At 43.1% G+C, this 25,524-nt stretch overlaps 1 long non-coding RNA gene across 1 annotated transcript in view; it reads left to right on the forward strand.

Moving 5' to 3' along the window:
* The window catches only part of LOC143157946 (uncharacterized), a 77,571-nt gene extending 52,256 nt beyond the window's left edge, over window positions 1-25,315 (forward strand). Inside the window, exons 2-3 of the long non-coding RNA XR_012994875.1 lie at window positions 23,763-24,073; window positions 25,281-25,315. This is a non-coding gene — a long non-coding RNA (uncharacterized LOC143157946). The remainder of the gene's footprint in view (window positions 1-23,762; window positions 24,074-25,280) is intronic.
* Window positions 25,316-25,524: the final 209 nt, after the last annotated feature.

Raw genomic sequence — 25,524 nt, forward strand, 5'->3', positions numbered from 1 at the left:
ATAAAGCAGGCTAGATCACATAGGTACTCCACACCTTCCTATTTCCTTAAATATGAGCTCTCAAAAAAATCTTGAAAATGAAAGTGGTGTGCTGAGAGTGTAGGAGCACCATGGCTGGCATAGAAGTCCTGTGGCTGACAGCCAGCCTTCCACAAAAGAGACCTCTCAAAGTCTCCCTTGCAAGGCCCAGTCACCACCCCGCCATTGCACCCTACAAAGCAAGGAAGGTAGTCAGCTATAAGTAAAATCTAGAGACTAAATACTTAGGACAGGACATTGTTTATATTGGGGATGCTACACTCGGATCTTGAGATTTTGCTGAAAGAGGAGGGTATTCCTGGACCAAACTGAGCCCCTTCCTTTGGACATGGACAATAGAGGAATGGCCCTGGTGGGACCACCTTCACTGGCCTATTCCCTGGTGACCTTGTCAACCCATGGTACCTGGAGAAGGGCAATAGTATTTCCTGACTTGGTTACAATTCTTCTCAAGTTTTATAAAACTTAGGGCAAAATTTTCCACTAATAACAGATAAGTGCATGCAAAGCTGGTAGCCTTCAAAACTGGGGGTGTGTATCCCTCCTACCAAGACCCAGTTGGCAGCTGCAGACACAAGGTCCAAATTTTAGGGAACTTCTCCCCAGAAAATCTAGGAAAACTGTAGTGCTCTTTCTCATGTTTGAAGAGCTGAATCCATTGTAAACAGGGATCCAATTGCTGATAAGCAATATTCTTACTAAAGGGAGAAAAAAACAAGATAGAATAGCAATACCTAATTGTTAAAATATAACTACAGTTCAAACAATTTCAGTCTTCTGGAGGAGCCTAGTGGCTTGCTTTTCCCATCAAGCGGTATCCTTCCCTCTCAGTCTATTATTAATTTTTGTCAAGTTGCAAGGCCTGATTTAGGCTGATCTGGTCTGATGGAGTGACCTATTTCTATTACCTGCTCCCTCTCTCCTCCTGCTGCTCACCTCTCTGATGGCCACTCTGGCTAACTCCCACAGCTCTGCTAACAGCTTTTGTTATATCAGCTCTTGGAAGAGTACCCATAATGATGAGAACTGAACACAGTTTCTCAGCTCACAGGAATTTTTAAAGCCATTTCTCCCATCTCACACACCTCACAGGAAACTCTTACACAAAATCTTCTTCTCTTTTTTCCTAGGCTCTAGCCTTTGCACCCCCAATGCTGGGAAGTATTGCTGTTGATTCGATGAACCCAAGCACATTTAGGTAGAGTTAGTTGGACTAGATTTCTCTATGGTATTCCACCCGCCAGTTTTTCCCCACTTAATGTTATCACTCCCATTGTAGCAGAAATGCCCCTCAAACATATGCAAAACAATCAGACTGCAGGCTAGCCCACCGGTTCAACGTTTCTCCTCCCTTCCCTCCACCTGGCACCAGCCGAGGGTCATTCCTCCTGCAGGATCCCTACCCTGGGAACACTGAGGGGCTGTGGGAAGCAGAGTGGGATGGAGGTTGTCTTCACTCTTGACTTGGACTTGGACTACAGCAGGCTGCACACATCTGTTTTTTTCCAGAACGAGTGTGCAGCATCCTGCCAGGCTGTGAAGCTGTCAGGATCTGTCCATTCTTGGACTTCTTTTATGACTCACTGTGAGAAACAAGCCAAAGCTCAAGAATTTCAGGGATTGTGCAAATTCCCCTTGTTTTTTGCCCTGGAATTAATCTTCTTTTATTGTTTATTGGTGGGTTTTTTTCTCCACTCTGCAAGCTATTGCCCTTTTCAAACTGCTTGACAGAACACTGCTCCGTGACACAATGCCGACAAGCAAAATACTGAATGGTTAAATGCTATTTTCTAAAACAATATAGGACAACTCACCACCAGAAAATGGACCATGGCCAGAGACACTGGGAGAAACACCATCACCATCTCAAGTCAGTGCTGGCACTCAACATAACATTGGGACTTAGGTGTGTAAGTGTCTTAAAACGGGATTCTGAGTCCTAAGAGATATAACGAAAAGGTTTAGATTTTTTACATCTAGTCTTTGTACTAGGACAAGCTGAAAAAGCTTTGAGTTTTGTTATTGATTCTGACCTAATGTGATATTGATATGAATTTTAAATGCTGCGTGTAGATAGAAAGGGTGCAATGATCAGATCAAATATAGTCTATTAATGCTAGTCCAGGCAATTTTGTATTGTATAACATGATAAAAATTGGACAAGACCTTACTTGGTTCCCGTGTGTGAAGCCTAGCAGGTATGTGCTTTTTATGTTCTCATGTCTAATCAATATATCTTGGTTTTTTGTGTTGGTCACAGAGTCACTGCCTAAGGACTGATGAAGCTTAAATGCTGGGACTTTACTTCATACTGCTGTTTTCCCTTCCATTTCTGTATAATAACTGTCATTCTGGAGAGATTAGGTATTGTATATTGAGGAACATATTCACAGGCCTTTTGTGTTTGCCTTCATCATCATCATCATATAATAATAATAATAATAATAATAATAATAATAATAATAATAATAATAATAATAATAATAATAAACAATAACAAAAGTACTGGTGGTAGCAATAGTACAAGCAGTAATAAAAATCTAAATACTTGTCCTGAATAGCATCCTATTGTGTCTGCGCTTTAATCTTTGTAAATGCTGATCATCTTTTGTCTTCCTAGAGCTAGAAGATGCTTTACTCTTTCAAGTTTTTCTTCACAGAAAATCCTTTCAAGGTTGAGGCATTGTTGGAAGCTAACAACAGTGGCTTTGAAATATATCATTTAAGCTGGAGAGTGACAAACACCCTACCCTGCTCCTAGGAGAGTAGCTGTGCCTTCACTTAATGAGGTAGCTGAAGACATCTCTTGTCCTTTTCCCACTTTGAGCCCAAACGCCAGAGGCAAAATGGTGAGCTTTCCTTGCATGTGTGCGAAGATTTCAAGCACTGTGTCTCCATGCACTTACAGCTGTTGTCACCTTTCTGGAAGGGTCATTTTGACTTGCATAGTTATTAAATCCTGCCTCCTTTGTTCTAGCCAGATCAATCCCAGGCCAATGCATTGAAGGAGCAATGTCTGCTGAGAAACACTTCTTTGTAAAATGGAGTATGATGGTGAACATTGTTGGCAGGCAAAGGCAATATAAGCTTGACTATATTCTGCTCCCTTTTGAGTGCATGACATCTCTTGGTGAGAGGGTAGCTGGGTCTCTGTGACCATTATGCCTGTTACTATTCATGCAGAGTGGCAATAAGAGCACAACTGTACCAATTATGTAATTGCCTGGTTCAGTGGCACTGAACAGAGGCAGACAGAGAAGTATCACTTAGTGATCTTTGCATGCAAGCTACTGCAGACAAGTATATGGGAACAAGGAACTCTCCATCTACCCCAAAAGATGCCTTGACCTGAAAAGCTCATTTGCTTCATAATCATGGCTGTGCCTTATGCACTACTTTCTTTACAATACACACTTCAAATATTTACTCCAAAAAGGCTCCTGGAAAAGAGAGCCTATGTAGCATCTCTGGATATTATATTTGGAGCATATGCTCAAAGAGAATTCTTATAAACTCTTTTTCGTGTAGCACTTGGATAATAAGTATGCCTGAAATTCTAAATATAGGGTAAATGTCGCATGCACAGGGAAGAATTCATCCATGAGATACGTTACAGATTTATGATGCACAGCTCATTAGGTTTTGTTATCTGATTCACCAAGGTTTCAATGAAGACAGATTGCCAAACAGGAAAAGAGGCAAAGAAAATCCAGTCAATTTATTCTGAAGGATCCATTCTTTCCATATGACATTGCGTTGAGGCAAGCTGGCTTTAAATCAAGGTGTATGCAATTGGTTTATGCCACAGTTTGATTTGATGGTACTTAGCACTCCTCATCAAATGATATTTATTTCATCAAAGCAAAGGAAGCAGAAACTTGTCCAGAAATTGGAAGCCCCACTCATTAATCTAATGAGAGATGTCTTTCTTCCCATTTCACTTTCATGCCTGTTGGGGACAAGAAGGGTCTTCGTTTTATCATCGTTGTCCATACAGCTATCCCACACTGCAGAATCCATGATGACTGCATTTTCGAAAGAGTATCTCCCCAGGGACTGTAATTATTCATCTTTCAGGAGACACAAGATCTATAATACACAAGTGCTGCAGACAAGAACTAGTTTACAGGTTTATCTCATGACTGAAAGTATAATCCATCTTCACTGGCATGATTTAGGAGGTGCCGCAAAAGAAAAGAAAGAAAGTGGGTCAACCCCATTTCAACTTGTATTCCCTTGTTCACATAGGTCCTATTCTTTTAACTTCTCACTGAAGAGAATTAACACTTGAGTGAGCAGAAGAAATGGCCCCTATTTCCTGTATCCTGCAACACACCTTGTAGCCATTAGGATTGTGCCTGCACCAGGTTTGGACTCCCTGCGAGCTTTTTCCCCAGCAGTGACCCAGCCTGACATCACCTCTGCTATAAGCAAGCAGAACAAGGAATCCCTGCTTCTGACAGAGATAGTGGCTTGAGATCTGAAAATCTTGACATCTCCATGACTTAAGAATCAAGCTATTAATAGAGAACTTGACTGTATTAATGAGATTTTTCTAGTGATTAAACGGTAGGCCTAAGCCTCTGAACAGGGATGCCCAAGCTTCCCATGTTCCTCTAGTGAATAATACCTTAAGACACGTTCTGGTGTCTCATCCATATTCTTTTCACAAGTCAGTCATCTCTTACTATCACCACAGAATAGCCCTGTAGCAATTACTGCTACTCCTTTCCCAGGAAAGTTTATTATGAGGATGGGACCTAAGGTAGTTTAAGCTTCTTGGAATGTAATTCAGCCTCTAATACTGAAGATGTGATGTTGCCATCTCTCCATGAATCTCAGTTTGGAAGTCCAGGCTGGGTGTTTAAAAGAAAATCTGAATGAACGTGGCTCCAAACTGAGAACTTGTCTGAATAATAATATGATATGTGTGACCATATTGCCTCCTAAGCACTTATTTTTTCACCTTCATCCCCACATATTTCTCATTTCCATGTATGCTGAAGTCCCCATTGTAAACAATGCATTCCTCTGTGTTCTTTCTCCCCACACCCTACAATAACCATCTGTTTTTCCTAAAGGGTAAACATAGCTTGTCTTTTTCATTCTGAGACATAAAATGTTACTCAACAACCCCAAAAGATGTGCATTTTTTTATACAAACCTTGATCAAATCTACTTTCTGTGGTCTTACAGGCAGCCTTGCCTGCTTAAAGGGCACCAAGCACTATCCAAAAAAGCTAATAAAGGATTGCTAACAGAGAGAGCACAGGTTCTCTAAGATCAGGTACGTTAGGAAGCAGGCATCAGTCCTGGGTGCTCACATTGCAAAGTATTTCAAATAACCAGAGTCAGACAAGCAGGAACAGCTAAACTGTACTCTAGACATGCAAATTTAAGGATCTGCATTTCTCCTGGTGCAGTGGCTGACATTATTGATTCTGAAAGCAACAGAAGGAGCATACCTCTCTGCCTTGTTTTTGCCATTAGAGATTAAATCAGCTCTGCTGGGTCTCTGCAGGTAGAAGAGACCAAAAAGCTCTTAACATACCAGTTCAAAATTACAAACAGCAGATTTAAAGGGCCTAAATCCAACCACTGCAACTTTAGCTATATCTGAAGCTGTAATTTGTAAATACCCCTAAAATATAATAAGATGGATGGAAACCCTAAATCTAAGCTTCTTTGAACATGTAAATCCAAATATTAATGTTGCCCCTTGAGGCTGTCTCTGATTTGGAGCCTATTCCCTGATGACAGGCACTCCAGGTAGGCAGTGCTGGTATATCAAGCCACCAGTCATTTGTTAGGCAGAATTACTGATTTTAGTAGGGAGTCACCCTTTGAAATAAACCTCGTTACCTCACCATTATTTAAGAAAAATATCCTCATATCTAATATTTATAACTCATTCAATTTGTACCATCTAAAGTGAACTTAGTTCAAAATAAATCTTATTTATTTTTCACCATTTCACATCAGTGAGTGAGCTGGCTGATTTATATGATCATTTGTATCACCATAGCGTCTAGGAGAACTTGCTCACAATAAGTACCTTCACTTTCCTGGCTCATGTGGACTACCATGCAATTGGAGCTTGCAAACACCACAAGGAAATGATCACAGGCAAAAAATAAATGCAAATTAATTAGATAATTTTCACGAGTCCCAAGTCTTGCAACACAAAAAAACAACCCACAACTAAATGAAACATTGGGCCTCAGACCATATTCCTTAAATGATATAGTCCTTCCAAAAATATAGCTCATTTATTTATTCTAAAAGCCTTTCAGGTTTTCAGCTCACCTTCATTTTCATGCAATTTTGGGATGCTAAACTGTGGCAGGAATTGATTTGTCTGGACTCATACATTGCTAGTTCTCTGTGTCTGCCTCCCATGTTACTATAGTTTCTCCCTGACACCTACCCTTCTTTGACATTTTTCTGGGAAGCTGACCACTGTGCTTCAATTTATTAAGCCCTCCCCATGAAGATGTCAATTGCCTCCTGGCAACAGGAACATTATATATCTTTGGGGGACGGGTGTATTCAAGAAAATTTTCTGAGCGAGGTACGCCACTTGCTGTTAGCTCTTTAGAAAGGACGACACTATTTACCCTTTCTTTTATCAAAATTATACAAAGGCAGAAATACTGTCTTTTCTGTCAAAATGGTCACTCACAGAGAGGTGAAGAGCCAGTTTTAGAACAGACATGTACAACAGTTGTGTCCTGTTTTTTCAGAGCAAAAATATCTGTTGAAGGGGAAAAGCATACATGACTCTGTGCCTCTGATACTTTGCAGTTTTGGTCGTGAAATTTGATTGAAGTCCTAATACAGCCAGGACCCCCAGACACCAGGGGTGTGCTCACTGGTTTTTACATACTATCCCTTGTCTACATGGAGGAAAACAGCAAACTTAGTCTTGCCAATGATTTTAAAGAACTGAACTGGGGTGTTTGGGACATTATTAAAGGACTAGACAGTAATTCATAGACAAACAAGTTCTTCATTCAAATCTGTTAGTGACAAAAGGTTGCAAACATTGCAGTGCTGAAGATACGCATTCACATGACTGTGTGAATTGCAAAAATCATTTTTTTAAGAATATACATTGCAAAACTGACACTAACCGGACACCTCAGTTGCTGGCACCAGGACATAGAACGAGGAATTAATGGGCAGAAAGGAAACAGAGAAGATCAGTAACAAGACAAAATGATGTGACACTGCATCTGGAGAACTTGTAATCCAGTTCTGGAGTCATAGAAAAGCTTAAATACAAAAAGTGAAAGCTGAGACAGAAAATCCCCTGGCAGACATTAACTTATGAAGCCACAAGCCTGCTTGTGCCAACACCACAGGTCCCACTCCTTTAGGACCATTTGCACGTAAAACCTACCTCACAGCTGCCTCCACTGTCCCCTTATTGCCCTGATCTCTTGTGAGGACATCCTCAGGATCTGGCAAAGAGCAGCTCCTTGTCTGTGCAAGGTGTTGTTCAGCTGCAGGTTCCCCCACTCCCGTGCAGCTTGCAATCCAATTTAAAAAGAAATCGAGGTTGTTATAATGAACGATGGTGGGGAGAGAGCAAAGGTAAATTGTAATAAAACCAATGCTTTTAGTGCCAAATAAAGCCCTTCATGCGGGAAGTTTCTTCCCGTTGCATGTTTCTACAGCATTGAGCAGGATGCTGCCCGGGTTGAGGACAGGATGTTCTACGAAGGAGGTTGTGACAGTGGGCAGCAGCATAGAGGGAGCTTGTCCTGGCTGTCAGGTGAGGTGAAATCCCTGGAGAAGCAACAAGAGGGAGACGTTGCTCCTCCCCAGCAGCAATGTGGCATGGTGGAGCCCTTGGGCACAGCGTGGGCAGCGCCACAGGGCAGATGAAGAAATGATTGGGAGGATAATGAGGTCCGCCTGTAGCAGGAAGCAAAGTCTAAATCAGGGTTTGGTGGTTGCGGAAGAAAGGAGACTTTCCTAAGAACCTACAGAGGACCATAAGGAATTCATAGAACTTGAGAAGCAACTGAAAGTTGCTGGACAGGAGCAAAGAGTGAGCACCCTTCTAGCAACCAGCGTTGCTTTCAAGACTTTTATTTAATCTGTCTCACCCATCAGTATCCTGGTTTGTTCTGCTCCCGTTTGTTCTCGTAGTGGCTTAATTTGTTGCCGGGGTTTTTATTTAGTTGCGCACATTTGTGTAATAAAGCACAGCTTTGGACCTCAGATACCTTTCCTCTCTTTTAACATGCTCGCTTAAAAGAAAATGAGAGGTGGATCCTTCTGAAAGTGTCAGCTAATTTGTTGGGCCAACCTAATGATACAACTGGTGGAACCAAAAATAAAGCCAAATCAAATGGACTTTGCAAGGCTTCAATGTACACATTGAAGAGCACATAGCAACTGATGTGTAAGGCTTTTCAGTAGCTTGCCACTGTGAATTAACCAGGTAATCTACTAAATCTAGAAATGCCCTCCATTTCACAGGCTGTTGGATCTGCTTTAAATGGCAGATAACTGGGAAAAAAGTAAGATGGGATGAGTTGTCCATTCATGCATTCTTGGAAGAGACAGTCCCTGGTTATTAAGTCAAAGGCCCTATGTGGGGTGGTACAGTGAAAGTGATTTCATAAGACAAAAATGTGGGCTTAGATACCTTGCTGACCACCTCTTTGTGGCTAAGTGAAAGGACATACATCACTGGAAAATATTAATAGCTAGTCTTCAGGGAAAAACAGTGGAATACAGTCAGCATTAATCACATCCCTGACTCTATCTCAGGTGCCAAGAAGAGGTCATTTTTTTCCCATCAGGAACATCTTGGTACTTAAGGGAAAAAAATGCATTCACACTTAAAGGTTTCTGTGGTGTAACCATAGAGATGTGTTAATGTAATAATCACACACAGCCATGTAGGGGCTTGTGCTGTTTTGTGCAAAAGGCGTTAGCGAAGTCCAACCTTTCTCTACACAAATGCACTCTTTTAAAAGTAAAGATAAGCAAATATGTAAGTTTCACAAAACCAGAGTTTTTATTTAAAATTTAGTAAGCTTAGTTCCACTAAAACTTATTTTCTTTGTGGTCTAAATTTGTGCCAGAATCTCCACATGGTGCAAATCAGTGCACCCAGGGCAGCTCTGGGGATTTGCAGAAACCAGTCCATCACTTCCGCAGGGCTCTGACATTTTGAGGACCGTGCTACGACACACGCAGCAATTCTGAAATGCCAGAGTGATCCCACTTCATCACTACATGATCCTGCTGAGCACAATAACAAAGCTCGGTTTCTCCATGCACATGCAGTATACATTTCAGCACACAAGTTTATTTTCCTGCAACGACAGTTTGCCTCCTTCTTTAATTTTGCCAGGAATTACAATGGGCCTTGATGCATACTCATCAGGTGATACTGGCTCAGCAAACTGATTTTTTACAGAGCTTCTGGACAGGATCAAAATTCATTACACTAATCAGCTCCTTTGATAATTCCATAGAGTACTGCTCTCAGGCACGGTGTGGAACCACAAATACAAATATTCTTAGTGTCCAATAGCTTTATACTATGGTGAGATATCTTAATTGACAGTTTCTTTGCTAATGGGTACACACGTACTCTTAACATTATACTGAACCATACTGAGCAGGCATAGTAAAACCCAGAAGAATGCGCTATTTTCCATATTTGTAAGAATCAAGCCCACCTCTGTGGGAACCTATCCCCAGCACAGCACAGAGACATCCGGTAGTTAACAGCAAAGCCACAAATCATCTCTAAACTCACCTAAACAAAGCCACAGCTGATCTAATCTATTGCTGGTGACAGTCCTGCTTTGAGTTGCTCTAGGTGGCCCCTAGCAGTCCTCCAGCAGCCAACAGGAAAAAGAAATCCTTCTGGACTTAAAATGACCTGGGAGTATTTTGGGCAGTGGGGTGGGGTGGTGTGTGTGTGAGGAAGGAGTTTAAGACTAAAAAAATTACACAAACTTTTCTAACTCACCCAGGAATCTGTTCCCTTTAATCTTGAAAACATACTTCATTTCCAGCTCTCTGACATGTTCAAAAGCATTATTTCTCTAAAAGGTGAGAGGATAATTACCTGTCTGGGCATGAAAAAGTATTATGCTACCCTTAGCTGGTTTCCATTCTGTATATCCACATAACTCCTGCGAGTTCGTGATTGCCGATATACACCTTGTACAGCAACAATACGTTAACTTGTTTTTCTGCTCCTAAAAGGGTTGTTAGTTGTTTCTTTCCTGAACTGTGGCACCACAAAATACATATTGTACTCACTGGCAGGCAGTTCCACTGCTTCCAGCTTACAGTAGCACTATTGGCTTATATCTGTATTTCAGCACTGAATATGCGTGCACTAATGAGTACTGAGCCCTACGTATACAAGACTGCACTTCTACATGGCTCCAACTGCCTTCCCTGGCAGTTGATGCCACAGGGCTCTGAAGTTTGCTTGCGCTATGCTCATCCCATCATGGTTACAGAATGAGGAAAATGTGGATGATTTTTCAGATACCTAGAGCGTGGCCTAAGCAGGGGCCTACATAGATAATCCCCTCTTCCCCAGCTTGTTACGTCCCCTCCAGGAGCTTCATTTACCCAAAGGAGCTGGCATAAAATGTAGGGAACAGTCAGAGCTCTGACTGAGCTTCAATTCCTGTACGTACCACCAGCAGTTAAGAGCAATAAGGAAAATCCTATCCACGCTCAAGCAGGGAAGTAACTTTTTCCAAACTTTATTTTCACAAAGGTGTTTGGGCTCTTAATAGTGGCACCTGAAGGACTGAAAAGCAGAGAGTTTGCTTCAAACAGAGGCATATTTAGGAACTTCGTACAGTCACATTATTTCGAGAGAACTGTTTGACAAATGAGGGTATGGTGAGTGCTAAGCAAAGGTGATCTGTTCAAATAATGTCACAGCCTGAAAGAAAATACCACTATCAGAACTAGTCAAGTATGCGTCCGTCACAACTAATAGCTTGTGTCCATCCTCCTTGAGTGACAAGCCTTGTGCTCTGGGGCAGGCACAGCAGCGCACCAGCCCAGCAGCGGCTGTGATGCTCTGAGCGACTGCAGCGAGGCAGTGCACCAGCTGGGACCCTCCAGCTGGCCAGGGGGCTGCTGCAGCCCCAGGGGCTGTGCACAAGGAGGCACAGGAGCAGGACCAGGGGAGTCAGAGCGCTGGTAAAGCATCCTTGAAAATATAGGTCACAAGCCAATGCTAAATTAACATGATGAACCAGTTCATTTATTACTTGACAGCTGTAAGGGGTGGGGTTGGAGAAGAACACATCTATGGGTCCCTGAAGAACTTGCACTGCTGCTATCCACAACAGCATGGACGGTATCAGCAAACATAAAAGTATTAATGGCACTGCAACTCTGGCAATTTTCATTAAAAAACCCAAAAACCAGAAAACAAAACCCAGAAAACCTTAGCTGAAAAAGGTGCAGTGGGAGAACTGAATTTCTTTCCTTTTCTTGGTTTAAGTCATGCCCAGTTCAAGTTACATGAACACATGTATCTTGGATCTGTAAGGGCTTTGTTGTGGTTACCAGGAAAATAGAAAGGAATGACTGTGCTGGTGATTTTTTTTCGATTATGAAATAAAGGGTAAATGACTATAAAAGATGAGTGACTTGTACAGAGAATATGTGATATTTTTCCTCCTTTTCCTGACTACTGTCCCTGTAATCATATAAGTAATTGAGCAGAGACTGCACCAGCCCTTACAATCCCTCTTCAAGGCACTTAGAAGGGATGAGAACTCATTTTGTCTCATTTGCAGACAAACTTTGAAATTCTGAAGGTTCTTATCCCAGAAAATCAGATTTACAAGATAAAACAACCATAGGGGGAATGTGAGTCTGATGGAGAAAGAAGGGAGTGAAGGCTGATTAGGTTAATGGTGTGTCCACAGTGTTAACCATGTTTAAACTGAGGCGAGGGAACAGGGCAATGTCCTTACCAGGCCTCCTTGATCACTCCCTGTAGAAAGAAAGTGGAAGGGAGGGAAAAAGAGAAATCCAAAGAAGAAACATGGCGGAAACAGTGCAGAGCAAGGTAGAAAGAGAAAGAAATGTAGGAACAGAATGGAGGAAGAGAAAATGCTGTACTAAAAAGCAGGCAACGAGCTGCACGATATCCCACGTAACAGGGATCGGTCAGTCCAGCTTGTGGTTTGTTCTTCTAACCCTTCTTAACTGCACAGGGTGCCTGTTCAATGTATTAAAAAATTAGATGTGTTTCTTTATTTTAGGTGGGTTTTTTAAGTTCAAACCACCTTTAAAGTGCATTAGCAATCCTTTAACACCTGACAAAGAGGAAAGGCCAGCCACAGTTCTTCCTCCCCAATACACCCCGTCTTCAGCACCGTACTCTCTGCCCCAAAAAATACATAGTAAGAAAGAGCATTCTAATCTCTACGGACCATTGACTTCAATGGGCTTCGGATTGCTTGATCCATTCACTTTTGTATTCTAAAGAAACCGAGAGAAAGCATGTGAAGATCAGAGGCAGCTGAATGTCTTTATGTGTAAAATAACTTGAAAGGCAGGGCTTAACCCAGCAAAAGGGAGAGAAAATTCACAGTCCACCTACTCTATCCAGCCATAGATCTGTAATTGTACCACTTGTGATAAAACTAAACGAAAAAAGTTAAAATTACATGGGGAAGGGAGGAGGGTCATGTGTCTGAACTAAAAGCCTGAAAAAAATAATTTCAGGACTTCAACTGTCCCTGCTGATTTCCTTTTAAGACTGACAGCATGTGGCATTATCTTACTCTGATTTTCTCCAAAGGAAAAATATGACACTGTATTAACATTAAATTAATCAGAGGAGCCAAGTATATCTGTATGCACAACATATCTGCATCTCTCTATCTCAGAAAACTTTCTACCCCAATTGAGCACCAGCTGGAAGAGAAATTCTTGCAATGGAGCCCTTTCTGTTTAATCCCTTAATCTTCTCAACATCCCCAAACAGTAGGGATTCTCTCTTAAACCCGACTGGAAAGTAACATCTGCACTGCTGAAAGAGAGGAAGCACCAGAAGGCAAGCCACTGAGGTCTCAGCTCCTTCTCTCCCGCTCAATAGTTTTCTCTTGAAGATGCCTGTTAAGGACAGTTTCTATTTAATGGCAATGACACAGACCAGGCAAAGCCCAGGGGCTGAAATATTTTCTATTTCTGAGCAGTTATGCCTCCCCATTCTTATGCTATGGCAAAGGCAGGGGAACTTCAAATGCCAACAAGACCACAGAGGTAAATTAACCCACAGAGATGGATTAACCCATAGGTGTTGTTATGCCCTGAAAGTTACTAGCTTTCCTCCCTTCAACCATCCCTTCTTATTATTCATATTTAGTATTTTGACAGCTTAAACCACAGTGATGTTCCTCTCTGTCACTTGTCCTGACTGTTAGTCCCGGCGTTTTATTATGGATTGCAATGCCTCTTCTAGATTTGAGGTTAAGCGACATGGTAGCCCAGATTAATTGAGGGGCTGCCTCCCAAATGCTAGGCCCCAATTTCATGGGTCTCCTGGTTAACCTAGCCTTACAAAATCCTGTGGGAAGTCAGGCACAGCACTCAGTCTGGCTATGTCTTCTTGCAGTCTAATAGAAAGGGGAAAACATCCCTCTCTAATTAGAATTAGATGTAGAATGTGTATTAATGTGTAGAATTCCTATGTATTAATGTCTTCTAAATCCTGTCACCCTAATCTCGGATGACCAGATGGGTCACAAATGTCACTCACTTTATTCTGGTCTCTCTTTGAATATCTGTCCTGCTTCCTCCCTGTCCCTTTTCCCCCCCCTTTTTCCCTTCTCATAATGCTGCAGTACAAGTATCTGTTGCAGAAAGGAGAGGTAACTGTAGCTAGTTTTACACTGTTAGGCTGGCCTGTTTCTGAAACGGCACCCAGAGCCAATTAAGGCAAACTTTTTATCAATGACCAAGAAAATTTTCACAGAAATTCTCCACGCTTCCTTCTTTAATAACCCTCCAACTTTATAATAGTAATCACTTCCTCTGGAGAAGAGAGCCTGACCCATGCGACACCTTAGGGTAAAAGCTGCTTTCTGGAAGAAATATGGGAGTCAAAATTGGGCATATGCTGAAAAGGGCAGGTGCACAGCGATAAGAATGAACCTTTTCGGTCTTTGACACTTTCATTCTTTCGTCTGAAGTCTGTAATTTATCATAGGATGTACTGGATGTGCTGTGACTTCTGGTGAGGATTAAATGTAAAGAATATTCTAGTTTAGCTTTCTGGGTTCAGAATCTGTGACTTGTTTTCATGGTTGCAGTAAAATTGGTGCATGGGCCCAGAGCTTCCTTCAGTCTTGGCTGGAAAGCTTCTGGCTCCTCACCGGGGTGAGATCTGACCAGGAACCAGCACGTCACTGAACTGCAGCACCACAGAAAAGATGCCCAGGTAAGACATTTAGGTAGCACTGCAGTGGTGGTCCAGAAGGATATTCAGGGGAATAGGGACCTACATCTACAAGCAGCCCTGGAACCCTGTGAGCATATGTAGGGCAGAGTGCCTGCGGGTATTCTCTTCATTCACGTGATGCTGACAATAGTAGCCACCTTCTCTGGAGAACAGGCCCCACTTTCCAGGTTGTGTGTGTCCAAAACAGACCACAGCCTTGAGGCGGACCTTCTTATCCCCTCTTTCTTCCAGCTGAATCCATCACACAGAAGACACCAGAATATCCCAGTCTCTCGAATCAGGTTAACAGAACATACAAATAATTCCAAGATAGGCAAATTATTTCAATGGGGAAAATTCAGGCTGAGTGGGTAAAACAGATTAACTAGAAAGGCTGGTAAATAACCTTCCCTTTATCCACTGGGTCCTGGAAAGGTAAGTCCATTACACCAGTCCTTGTTCAACTTTCAGTGGCTTCCTGAGCCAAACAAATCCCACCAAGGTTTGGCATTAAGCCTGCTACCCTGTCACAGACAGGCCTTCTTCTTCTCTCAAGTGCTTGTCAGTCTGCTCCCTGCTTGCTGCCCCTTTTGCCCACTGCCCACCCCGCTTCCCTCTTCGCAGGGAAAAAACAATTGTCCTCCCTTCATCTCCTCTCCCGAGGTTTTGGCTTGACCCAGAGGGCAGCAGTGAGGAACTTCTCACTCTCATAACCTCGGTAACATAATGTACAATACACAGAGGTGGGCAACAAATAAACTAGACAAGGAATACTTGTGTTCCAAGGTTGTGATACACTCTGTTGTTTTTATGTCTGCAGTGTTTCTAGCGGGGGTCTTTAGAAAGCCACAGTTAATGCAGCGGTTCATGAGAAATGGAGTGCAATTAGTGAAGGCTCCCGGAAGCATGCAAGGCAGGAAAAATGATCCTTGCAAACCTTGGCCTTAGCCTGGAAAAAGTGGTTTATGATCACGATGCTTTTTGACCTGTTAGCATCATGGTAGTATATAACAAAGGCGGCCGCTGTTCCTCCCCGGAGCTGCATTGGAAACAACACTGGGTTAAGGGGCAGAGGGCACTATATTGCCCCCTCAGCTATCCAAATGCAAAAAGAGATACATTGCATGGCCAAGAAGAGTTTGTAAAGTAACAGCTTAGCATTGTTGTTGACACACCAGCCCAGTAAGAGTCCCCATGCTGTTGCATTCAGAAGGTCAGATACCTTCCCTCACTGTATCTTAACCAGGAGGCTCCGTGGTGAACTCCAGTTTGTGATCAGCATCTTTTCATTTCTGTCCTGACCCAGATCCTGAGTCTTTTCTCCAATCTGGCATGAGATTGGAGGGATCAGAGGCCACTTTGCTCTATTGTTAGCAGCTAGGTGCAAGACTAGCCAGAGAGAGGTGGGGTGGAGGGGTTGCAAAAAAGGCATGTCTCAGAAATTTATACCTTTCCCTGTGAAATCCTAAAATGCCACTGTATAATCTGATGGTGCCAGGGACACGTAATACACTGCCCTTGGGAGCTGACAGCTCTGCTCTGCTGAGGGCTTTAGTGGAATAGCAGTCGGATAGTGATATAAGCACACGCATCTCTTGCTTCCAGTTCTCTTGATCGCATTGCTTTGATTTCCAGATTCAGTACTTTGAGGCTGAGGATATAAAAGAACAAGTTATGAGAATATTTTTTTTCTTTCTTTCTTTTTTTTGAAATCAAAATCTCTGCAAGTGTGCTGAGAATGGGGCGGTTCTGCTACAACATTATTACTGAGACCACTTGTGACACTTTCTCATTAGCCTGTGTAATGGGAAGCCAATCTGCTGCTCAGGAAGCAGCACTGCAAATGATTTTCAGCCACAGATGATGCAGCCTGGCTTTAAACTGCTTAGGCCTTGTTGCAACAGAAGCACCAGCAATATTCATTTAATGTGCACTGACCTTTCCCTGACCTGGGAGACAGAGAGGGCTTCTGCTCTGGCTTATCACCATGCCTTTTTCTGTAAAGGTTTCTGCCTGGCAGACTACAAGGAGGAAAATATTAAATTCTGTCTGCAAAAGGTGCAGAGTTAGTTTGGCTTCAGCACAGCTGGGGGAAAGAAGCAAGCTTGTTTATTTTTCCCCTCCTGTAGCCATGCTGAAGACACATGCCAACTTTTGAACCTTAAAGGGCAGTGATATGGGGTGAGGGCAAAGGAGTAATCTGGACATTGGGTGCCCCTAGGGCATTAAAAATAACTATTCCCTTCGCCTTCTGTTGCTGCAGTAGGCTCACACCACTTGTCACTCACCAGGAGACCTGTATCACACAGGATGAACTCGGGGATGACAGGAAGTTCCTGATTGTAGACAAATCCATCAAGTCTCACGCTTTGGACATGAAACTCTGAACCGCCTCCTGCTTCATGCTGCCTCTGTTCCTAAGCTGATATCACTTGTACATGCAGTTGCAAAAGCACAAGCTTTTCATTTCCACGTCCCGTCACAGGAGAAGAGAGACTGGGGATGTGCCATGACGTGAGTCACCTAACCCCAGAGAAGCATGACATACTACATGGTAGCAGGCCAGCACTGCCATAGGACCCAATGCACCAACATTTGAGCACTCACAATGCAGTCATAAATGAGAAGGGGAAATATGAGACAGATGTGAAGGGGTATGAAGAAAACACGTCTTCCTTGCAAACCAACCAGAACTCAAGGGAAGAGATCACAAAGAAGCAGAACACAAGATAAAAGATTACTGCTTGGCCAAAAGCATAAGACTTCATACTTGAGTATGAAGCCTTTGCTGACAATACCACAAAATCATCACAGCGCCCAGCTGGGCCGACCATGCCTCAAGACCGATGCCATAGTTTTATCTCATTTGCCATTAGAAGGCCACTTTTGTTCTATTTATTCCTACTCCATCTTGTTTTATGCCTCATTGCTCTACAGATTACTCTGAAAGTTGAGAAAAACACACTGCAGTTTCAGTTGCCTCACTGGAAGAAGGTCATACTTCCATTTCCTTCTTGGCCTTTCTTGCTTCTCCAGTTTATTGATTGCTGACCTACTCATGTGGCCTTTGTTTTGATCTCTGCACCATATGCCAGGGCTTGGGAGAAATCATCCAAGGAGCAAATGGGTATTTGTCAGAAATATCTATGCAAAGACAGAGCAGGATGGAGCCAGTGATGTCTCAGAGAGCCTGCCCTGGATACGAAAGGGTTGTGCCACGTTGAACTGCTCTGACGTCAGATGTCACCTTGGCTGATCACGCAAGCAAATGTTGGACCGGTGCCCACTGCAAAGGTGCCGTGAAGAAAGGTCTCACTTTTCCAAAGTGCTGGCCGATTAGTTGCAGGGCTGTGAACTCTTCCTGTAATATATATGCACAAACTGTGAGATTTAGCAGAGTAAGGGTTTCATTCCAGCTATTTATCCTATGTAGAATCAGAAACTCAGAAAGAAGGAGTTAAATGTGTTTCTGGTAATAAATCAGTTTAAACAAATTGCAGAGTCACAGGACAAAGCCTTGCTGCACAGAAAGCCCAAGAGGGGACAACACTAGAGCAAATTGCACTTACCCACTAACCATGGCACTTCTACAGTTCACCTCTCAGTGCTACTGCCTTCTGCTTTTTTTGACAGCAAACTTGAATGTTTACATAAAATTAATAAAACCCAAATGTTTGTACCATTAATTTCTGGGCTTGGTATTTCTGACATATTTGGTATTGGTCCTCCAGTGAGCAGAAAGCGCCCCCCTGCCCTCCCAGTTCTGTACAGGCTCCAAGTTTGATCAGCTCGGTATAATCTCTGCCCTCTGTTCTGAGATCCCCTCATGGGTCCCTGCCCCAGTTTGAGATCAATCTGAACATATCCTCTGACAAAATGACTATACCTGATCTCAGCACACTCCTGCTCCACATTCTGCTACGTTGATTATATAGCTAATTGGACACTGGGAACAAAGCAATTTAACTTCCCTAGAAGATGACAGCACTGAAATGCCCAGAGCCATTGAGAGTAGCTCTGTGCAGGAGCTAATTTTTCCACCTCGCTTACTGCAGGCAGCCTTCATGCACTGGAAGTTTTAAGGCAATACTTTTCATCAGAAAAGAAACGAAGTGCTCAGAAGCACACTACACCGGCCCAGGACATTAATTTGCTCATTCTCTAATCTATGTCAAGTTGTGCCCCAAATGGCCCTTTTCACCACTGGGAAACCTAAGAGCCAGCAGCATTACAGCTCCTAAGAAAAACGACGCAGAGGATGGAGTGACCCCACTGCTGCTCGCTAAAGATAGCCAAGGAAAATGGGATGAGAATGGAGAAAAAGGAAAGACTGAGCATTTGGAGAAAACTAAGCAGAGGAATAGAGGAATAAAGGCAGACAAGAGGAGAGGCCTCTCCTTTGCTGGTGTTACTCCTTACTGGACACACAGAGCAATGGCACTGAACAACCTTGGGAAGGGCTTTCAAGTCACCTGGCAAGAGGCTGCTGAGCAAGGGGGGAGATGAAGGCTGCTCCTGAAGTATAACCCTATGGTTTCCGAAGCCTTTCAAAGGACTTGTTTCCTCCTGGTACTCAACAATGCTGGTTCCCCTTGGGTGTGACAGGGAGGGGACCTCTTTTTAAAAAGTTTTCATCTCCTGAAGGTCATCTCAAACACCACTCTGAAGACAATGACACAGGTAAATGTTGTTTCAGCCTCTACCTTGGGCTCCAGCAGAGAGAACAGCAAACCCTGCTGTTTTCCATGGTACCAAGGAAGCGGTCCCTTGTGAAACCAGGAGAGCCCATATACCCAAAACATCTCAGCCCATTGTGTGACTTGAGCACCACCAGATGCCTAAGCCCTATTCATAGCCATCTTCCCGCAATGGGTGCGGGGCTGTGTGGTAGGGGCAGGGGAAAGGCCTCCTTTCCCAAGCACTGCCCTAGGAAATGCAACCTGTTGTGTGTCAGCATGTCACCCCCTTTCCCAAACAAAGAGCAGCTGGGAGAAAACCTCTACCCCTAAATGTAGATTTATTAACACTCAGCACCAGGAAAGTCAAGGTCAAGGGTTAAAGCTCGCCTTTATCCATCACCTCTTGATATGACCTTGGTGGGGCTTTTTGCAAAGGGCAGGGACAGTTGACGCTGTAATGAGCTGCTCTTCCCAGGAGACTCAGCATGATGAAAAAGTACAGAACATCCACCTTCATGTACCACTGCAAGAATACAGGTTTGATTGGTAATAAGTTTCCCATTAAAAATACATGGGAACTTACCTCAGAGATACAGAGAGTAGACCCCACAGGACAAAGTCTGTTCAGCCAGCTTTTAATGAAGGCAATTACATCCATGTATTTGAAGCTTTCCTTCCTCATTCTTCTCCAAAGAAAACAGGCTTATTTCATGGAGAAAAACTAGAATGAAAAATAAATTCACAACCATTGTTTTTTGACTGGGTCAATTACATTCTGATATTTGAGTGACAGTGTTTTTAATACAACTAAGATGGTGCATATTTAATATTAGCTTTCATGCAGGTATAATAGCTACTTTTCAGAATGAAATGTTTTTTTAAATTCTGAGGAAATTAATAGTTTCTAAAGAAACAAGGAAAATACAACTTAGGTGGTCACCGAGACCATTAATTTTAATGAGTTAGCCAATATATCCAATCATACAAGGAAGGATCTAATGCTGTGTTATCCTGAGGAACTACTGAGGTATTTATTCATCTCTCAGTCGAGACTAGATGTCACAAGTTTTGTTGTTTGTTTGAACTTAAATTCAAAATACAGTAAACAATCTGCTTTTATTTCAGTGCTCTCCTCCTCTTTTTCCTGTCCCTTCTCTCCCCCACAAACATATATGGAGAACCTGTAGTAGTTTGCTCAGTGGATCTATGGCGTTTGCTCAGTGGATCTGTATTTCTGAACTCGAACTCCAATCTCATATTCATAACTGATGCAAAATGAAGCATGGAAATTCACAGCAGACAAAACGTCCTCTTCTACTCCACTGGTCCTCTGTTACTACTGACACTGACATATTGAGCCTTTATATTTTTGCAGGTAAGGACAGGGGAGAAGGCCAAGTCAGTCACAACTCCAGGCTGGAATGATGCCACAAAATACCGGCGTTTCATGCAGAATAAAGGCACAAAGACTACGCACATAAACCAGTTTACACCCCTGTTTGCTAACAGATCTAAACCAGCAGGATTAAATTGTTCTCACCTGTGAACATTGCACATTTTACCTTCTGTGCAGTACAGCATCTTCTGAGGTGAAGTTAGGATGCAGATGGAGTTCAAGCATCAGTCTTAGAGAGGTGCTTTCTAAGTACCCGAGTACTCAGCTCATGATACCTTTAAAGGTGCCCAGCAAGTTCAGAGCAGACACTGTAAAAACCAGCTCTTTTAAAATTGTTTCCGACTGGGGATCAAAAGACAAAGGAACCATAGTCACTACCATTTTTGAAAATTTTGGCCGTGGTTAAAAGAGCTGAACTAAGAACATGGTATCATGTGAATCATAAGAGCCTCATAAACCTAAAGCAGACCTGGACCTGCAATACGCCTAGCAAATGGCCAGAGATGCAGGGCCAGTTACTTCTCCACCCACTTCCAGAAGCAGCACTGGTGAAAGCCGAGGCACAAAACATCTGCCACAACACGCACACACTCCCATCCCAGGGACCAGCACATCAGGTGGTATAAAAACACATTAGACAACCCAGGCAAGAGCCCTGGGCCAAGAGGGACTAAAGCGGAGCTGAATCTTGACTAACTAGAGTTAGGTAGATTTGGACAAATGTGTCTCAGGCTTTTTTGCCTGTCTGCTCACTTTGCCTTTCATTCTGCTCTTCTGGGGGCTCCCAGACCTGCTAGTGATGAGGCAGCCATGGCAGGCCACCGTCACGGCACTGGGCTGTGTTCCCCTCCACCCCCAGAAGCTGCAGGGAACTGCCACAGGGGAGCTCCCTTGGTAGTACCCACCAGTGCCTAGCCCTGCCAGGATGGGCTTTGGGTTTAAAAGACATTAATCTGCAAAATCCTCTGATTTCTCCCTGGGCACCTTCTGTGTTGTTTAGGCAAAGTGCCTCTCTCAGAGCACTCTATTCTTTCTCAATGTTACATTTATAAGAGGAATTTCCTTACCCAGGACCAGCAGATACTCCCCCGGCTCCACCCTTCCCTATCCTCCTCCCTGCCCCCATAAAACTGTTATTTAAGAACAGGAAAAAATACTCTGGCAAGCAATCTTCCCTCCACCCTCCCTGCTATCTGTTTAAATATCCTTGGCTGCTAGACATCCCGTACAGAACAATCATCAATTTTTAATTCATTTAATCTCTTGGTAACTGTGTTCTCGTGAACTGAAGGGCCCCTGAGGAAGCTTCAAAGAAACCTCAGACTAGCGCCTTTCATTGGATCCAGGGATGAGATTTTGTGAACATAGTGGACTCCGTGCAAATGAATGTATGGGTTAACGGGGAAAAAATATTTAAACCTGAGTACCTTTAACCCCCAGGCAAATCAAAACACATTGTAAACCGGAGCGCTGTACCCTAACATAGTACAGAGCGAAACAAGCACCTGGGAGAGAATTCCCTGCATCAGAGTTGTTCATGATTCAGCAAACTTGGGAAGGAGCCCTATGAGTAAACATGTGGGTTGTCTGCGCTCCTGGTCCCGCTACTGCTTCGTTCTTGTTCCAAGAAGCTCAGAGAGCATCCTAATACACTGTCAGTAATTTAATTCTGCCTGCTTAAATGCCCTGGGAGTCTCAAGGGGGGATAGTTTTTCTCCTCAAGCCTGTAAGCATGGGGGAAGATAATACTGTGTGTATCTGCGTCGTTCTCCAAAAAACTGTCTTTAGGGGATGGGCAAAATGGTACCTGTGTACAGTGTGAATGTTAATTGGCTCTGCAGGCACTTTAGGGCAGGGAGCAAGAGGATTCTTGGTTATATTCAATCATGTCATATAAAGGTAGCACCCAAAGGCCCCAGTAAGAATTGGCTTTCATTGTACTGGAGTGTTGCATGAAAACAGGGAAAGAGTAAATCCCTGTCCCCGCTATCTTATAATCTAATGAAACAGGTTAAAAAAGAACCTATAGCTCCAGTTCTGTGACAGCTAGAAATGGTGCATTTTATCTGAACCTGAGCTCTCTCATCGTTGGATGTATAAGAACTACAGTTCTCTGGGGAGGCTTTTGGAAGGGGAAACAGGTTTGATCACACTAAATATGACAACGAACTTAATGCATGCAGCCACATCACCTCTATAGCATCAAGCAACACAAAGTGTGCATGCACGCATAGCTCTGGATATCCAAAGCAACTGCCCTGTGCCACTGGATATCACAGACAAATGCAATGCATGGCCCAGTCCTGCTTGGCTTCTAGAGGTTGATGCTGAATAGCTAATTAAAGCAGCCTCAGTTGCAAAGAGACTTGTACACAGTTACAGTAAATCACAGGACATAATTTCCTGTCTTTCCACATGCACCTTAACGTAATAGGCAGGCTCCTACTGTAATGACAGGCAGCAGAAGAAGACGAGGCATTACGCTACAGAGCTACTCAGTAAATGAGTATGTTTTTCTCGGCTCCTTGAGATTATGCAATGCATAGGACATTTGGGGGTCTATTTTTCCAAAAATGGTGACTAGAAAATCGTGATACAAAACGTGGCCTCAATGTTTAGCACTAAAGCCCTTGTCACGACACCCTCTGGTAGAGCTGCAGCTCAGCCAGACACATGGATGCTGGGACAATTTGCATAGTTACAATTTCTTGCAGAGAATTCCCCTAATTTGTGATGCTTTTTTCTAACCAGGTTATTTGTCATTTGCCAGCAGCAACCCCTGATTCTTTGCCTGTGAACCTCCTGCTCTGTTTCACACTATTAAGAACATTATTTTCCATTCTCCTGTCAGTGGAGAGTGCTGGTGATTAGCACCGCAATATCTGGTCCCCTTTATTGAAAATGTTAATCCTTCCTTTTTGCCGGGTTTCTTTAGCCAGGGGTGTTAATACTTGGTTAATAGAATCAGGCTGCCTTTTTCTTCATCTTTTGTGTGCATGTGTGTTAGGGAGGGATTTTTTTTTTTTTATCTTTTGGTCAGAATTTATTATAGTCTCTCTTTTGATTCTTTTTTCTCCAGAGGGGCTGCTTTGAGTTTCCTTGCTTTTTTGCCATGATTATCTTAATGATTTTCTAACATTTAGCACCCAGAAGGCTCATTGTTCTGTGTCTTTTCTGGTTTCTGCAGTCTTTAAAGGGTGCTTAAGAGTGTGTCTTTGAAGGAGGAGTTACCTGTGTTCATCATCACCCCTCCACACCTCAGTAGGAAGAGGAATGAGAGCTGGGAGCCTTCCCTCACCTGCTGCACAGATAAGGCTCTCTTTGGCATTCCACAAGCCTCCCTTCAACCTGAAGATCCCTTCAGCATTTGGATTGTAAATGGCATCAGGGATCACCACCCACCACCCATAAGACATTATTCCATGGAGAAAGCATGATGTGAAGCATGGGTCGCCTGTTGTAACTTCAGGGATCGCAGATTCTGTCCCGGGTGGAAAGGTGAGACTGCCAAAATCCAAATGCAGACCAGAGAAAGCTGCAGGATGAAGTGCAGGCAGGTGTTTGTTGTGTTACAGTGGTATAGTCTTTTAATGCTAATCAGGTAGTGGTTCTGTGAAAACTTCTCTTGTTTTGATGTGAAGAGCACAGAACCTACCTCTCACAAATTGCTGTTGTGATGACTTTCTTTAAAAGGAAAGGCATCACCTGGAGCAATGTAGTCACCAAAGGAAGAAAAGTGCCAAGTCATTTGAAGCTTTGTCTCTCCTGATTGCAATCATATTTTATTCTCAAGTAAAGAGAAACTGCTGTGGCAATGGAGCTAGGAAGCAGTGGCTGTTCAGCCTCCGTCTATTATGGATATGGGACTCCAAGGCCATTTTCAAGGAAGCCCCAGTACACAGATGTTCCCTCACTGGAGATAGTTTCAGCAGGCACACCTAGAGCTGGATGGAGCTGTGGGAACTGGTTGACTCCCTCCCTCCATCTATCCAGACAGCCAGTCAGCCAGCTGAGGAGACCAGGAGCAATGGGAGGACACTGGGGGGCTTCCTTGGATCTTCTACAAATAAGAGCATGAGGTTGTAGAGTTGTCATTTTACTCCTTCCTTCTAAATTCCCATTAACATGTCTGTGTTACAAATAAGACGCCCCCGCACATGAAAACGTGGGAAGGTGTTGCTCACAGAGGTGCACAGCTCCTGGTATCTGACCCACTTAGAAACGCAACAAGGTCCTTAAGACCCCTACCATTTTGATGGCACTTCAGGCGCCTGCAGAAGATGCCATCAAGTGGCAGCAAGGTAACATTACAAGAGCAGGCAATGAAATCGGCCTTTGACACCATCCTTGAAAAAGTTGTATCTGGTCGTGACTTAACTACATAATCAAAATACGCAGGATGTCTGTGGGCTGTGGTGAAGATTTGAGTGACATCCATCTCTAATTATGTTAATTGGACAGCTTTTTTTTTTCTCCAGAAACCCTTAGGCTTTTGTTTGCAGGGAATAAATAAAGAGGGATTAGTTACGTTTATCTGTGTTTTCCTAAGTCTTTACAGAATAACTGTTATGTGTAATTAAGTAATTTGACTGTCCTTGACCAAGCTGATAGCAAATTACCAGACATTACTTACGAGTTCCCATTACATTTTAAGAATAGATTACATGGATCTGGAATTTATTGATTTTTATTTATTTTTTGACAGGAACAACTGGAGATAATGGTCTTACAAAGGTGAAACTGCAATGCGCTTTGGCAAGCGGTCTTTATCTAGCAGCATTGCTTGGCTATATGTCTGTCTTCTCCACAAAGGCTCTGCACTGAGCCAGTTGCATAGCAAGTCTTTTCATTCACAGCTTTCCCTTGCCCAGTGTCAAACATGCGCTGGTGGGATATATTCAGGTAGCCTTTGCTAAGCAATATCATCCTGGATTTGCTCTCTGTGATCC

The sequence above is a fragment of the Aptenodytes patagonicus genome, chromosome 3, assembly GCF_965638725.1.
Source record: "Aptenodytes patagonicus chromosome 3, bAptPat1.pri.cur, whole genome shotgun sequence".
NCBI lineage: Eukaryota > Metazoa > Chordata > Aves > Sphenisciformes > Spheniscidae > Aptenodytes > Aptenodytes patagonicus.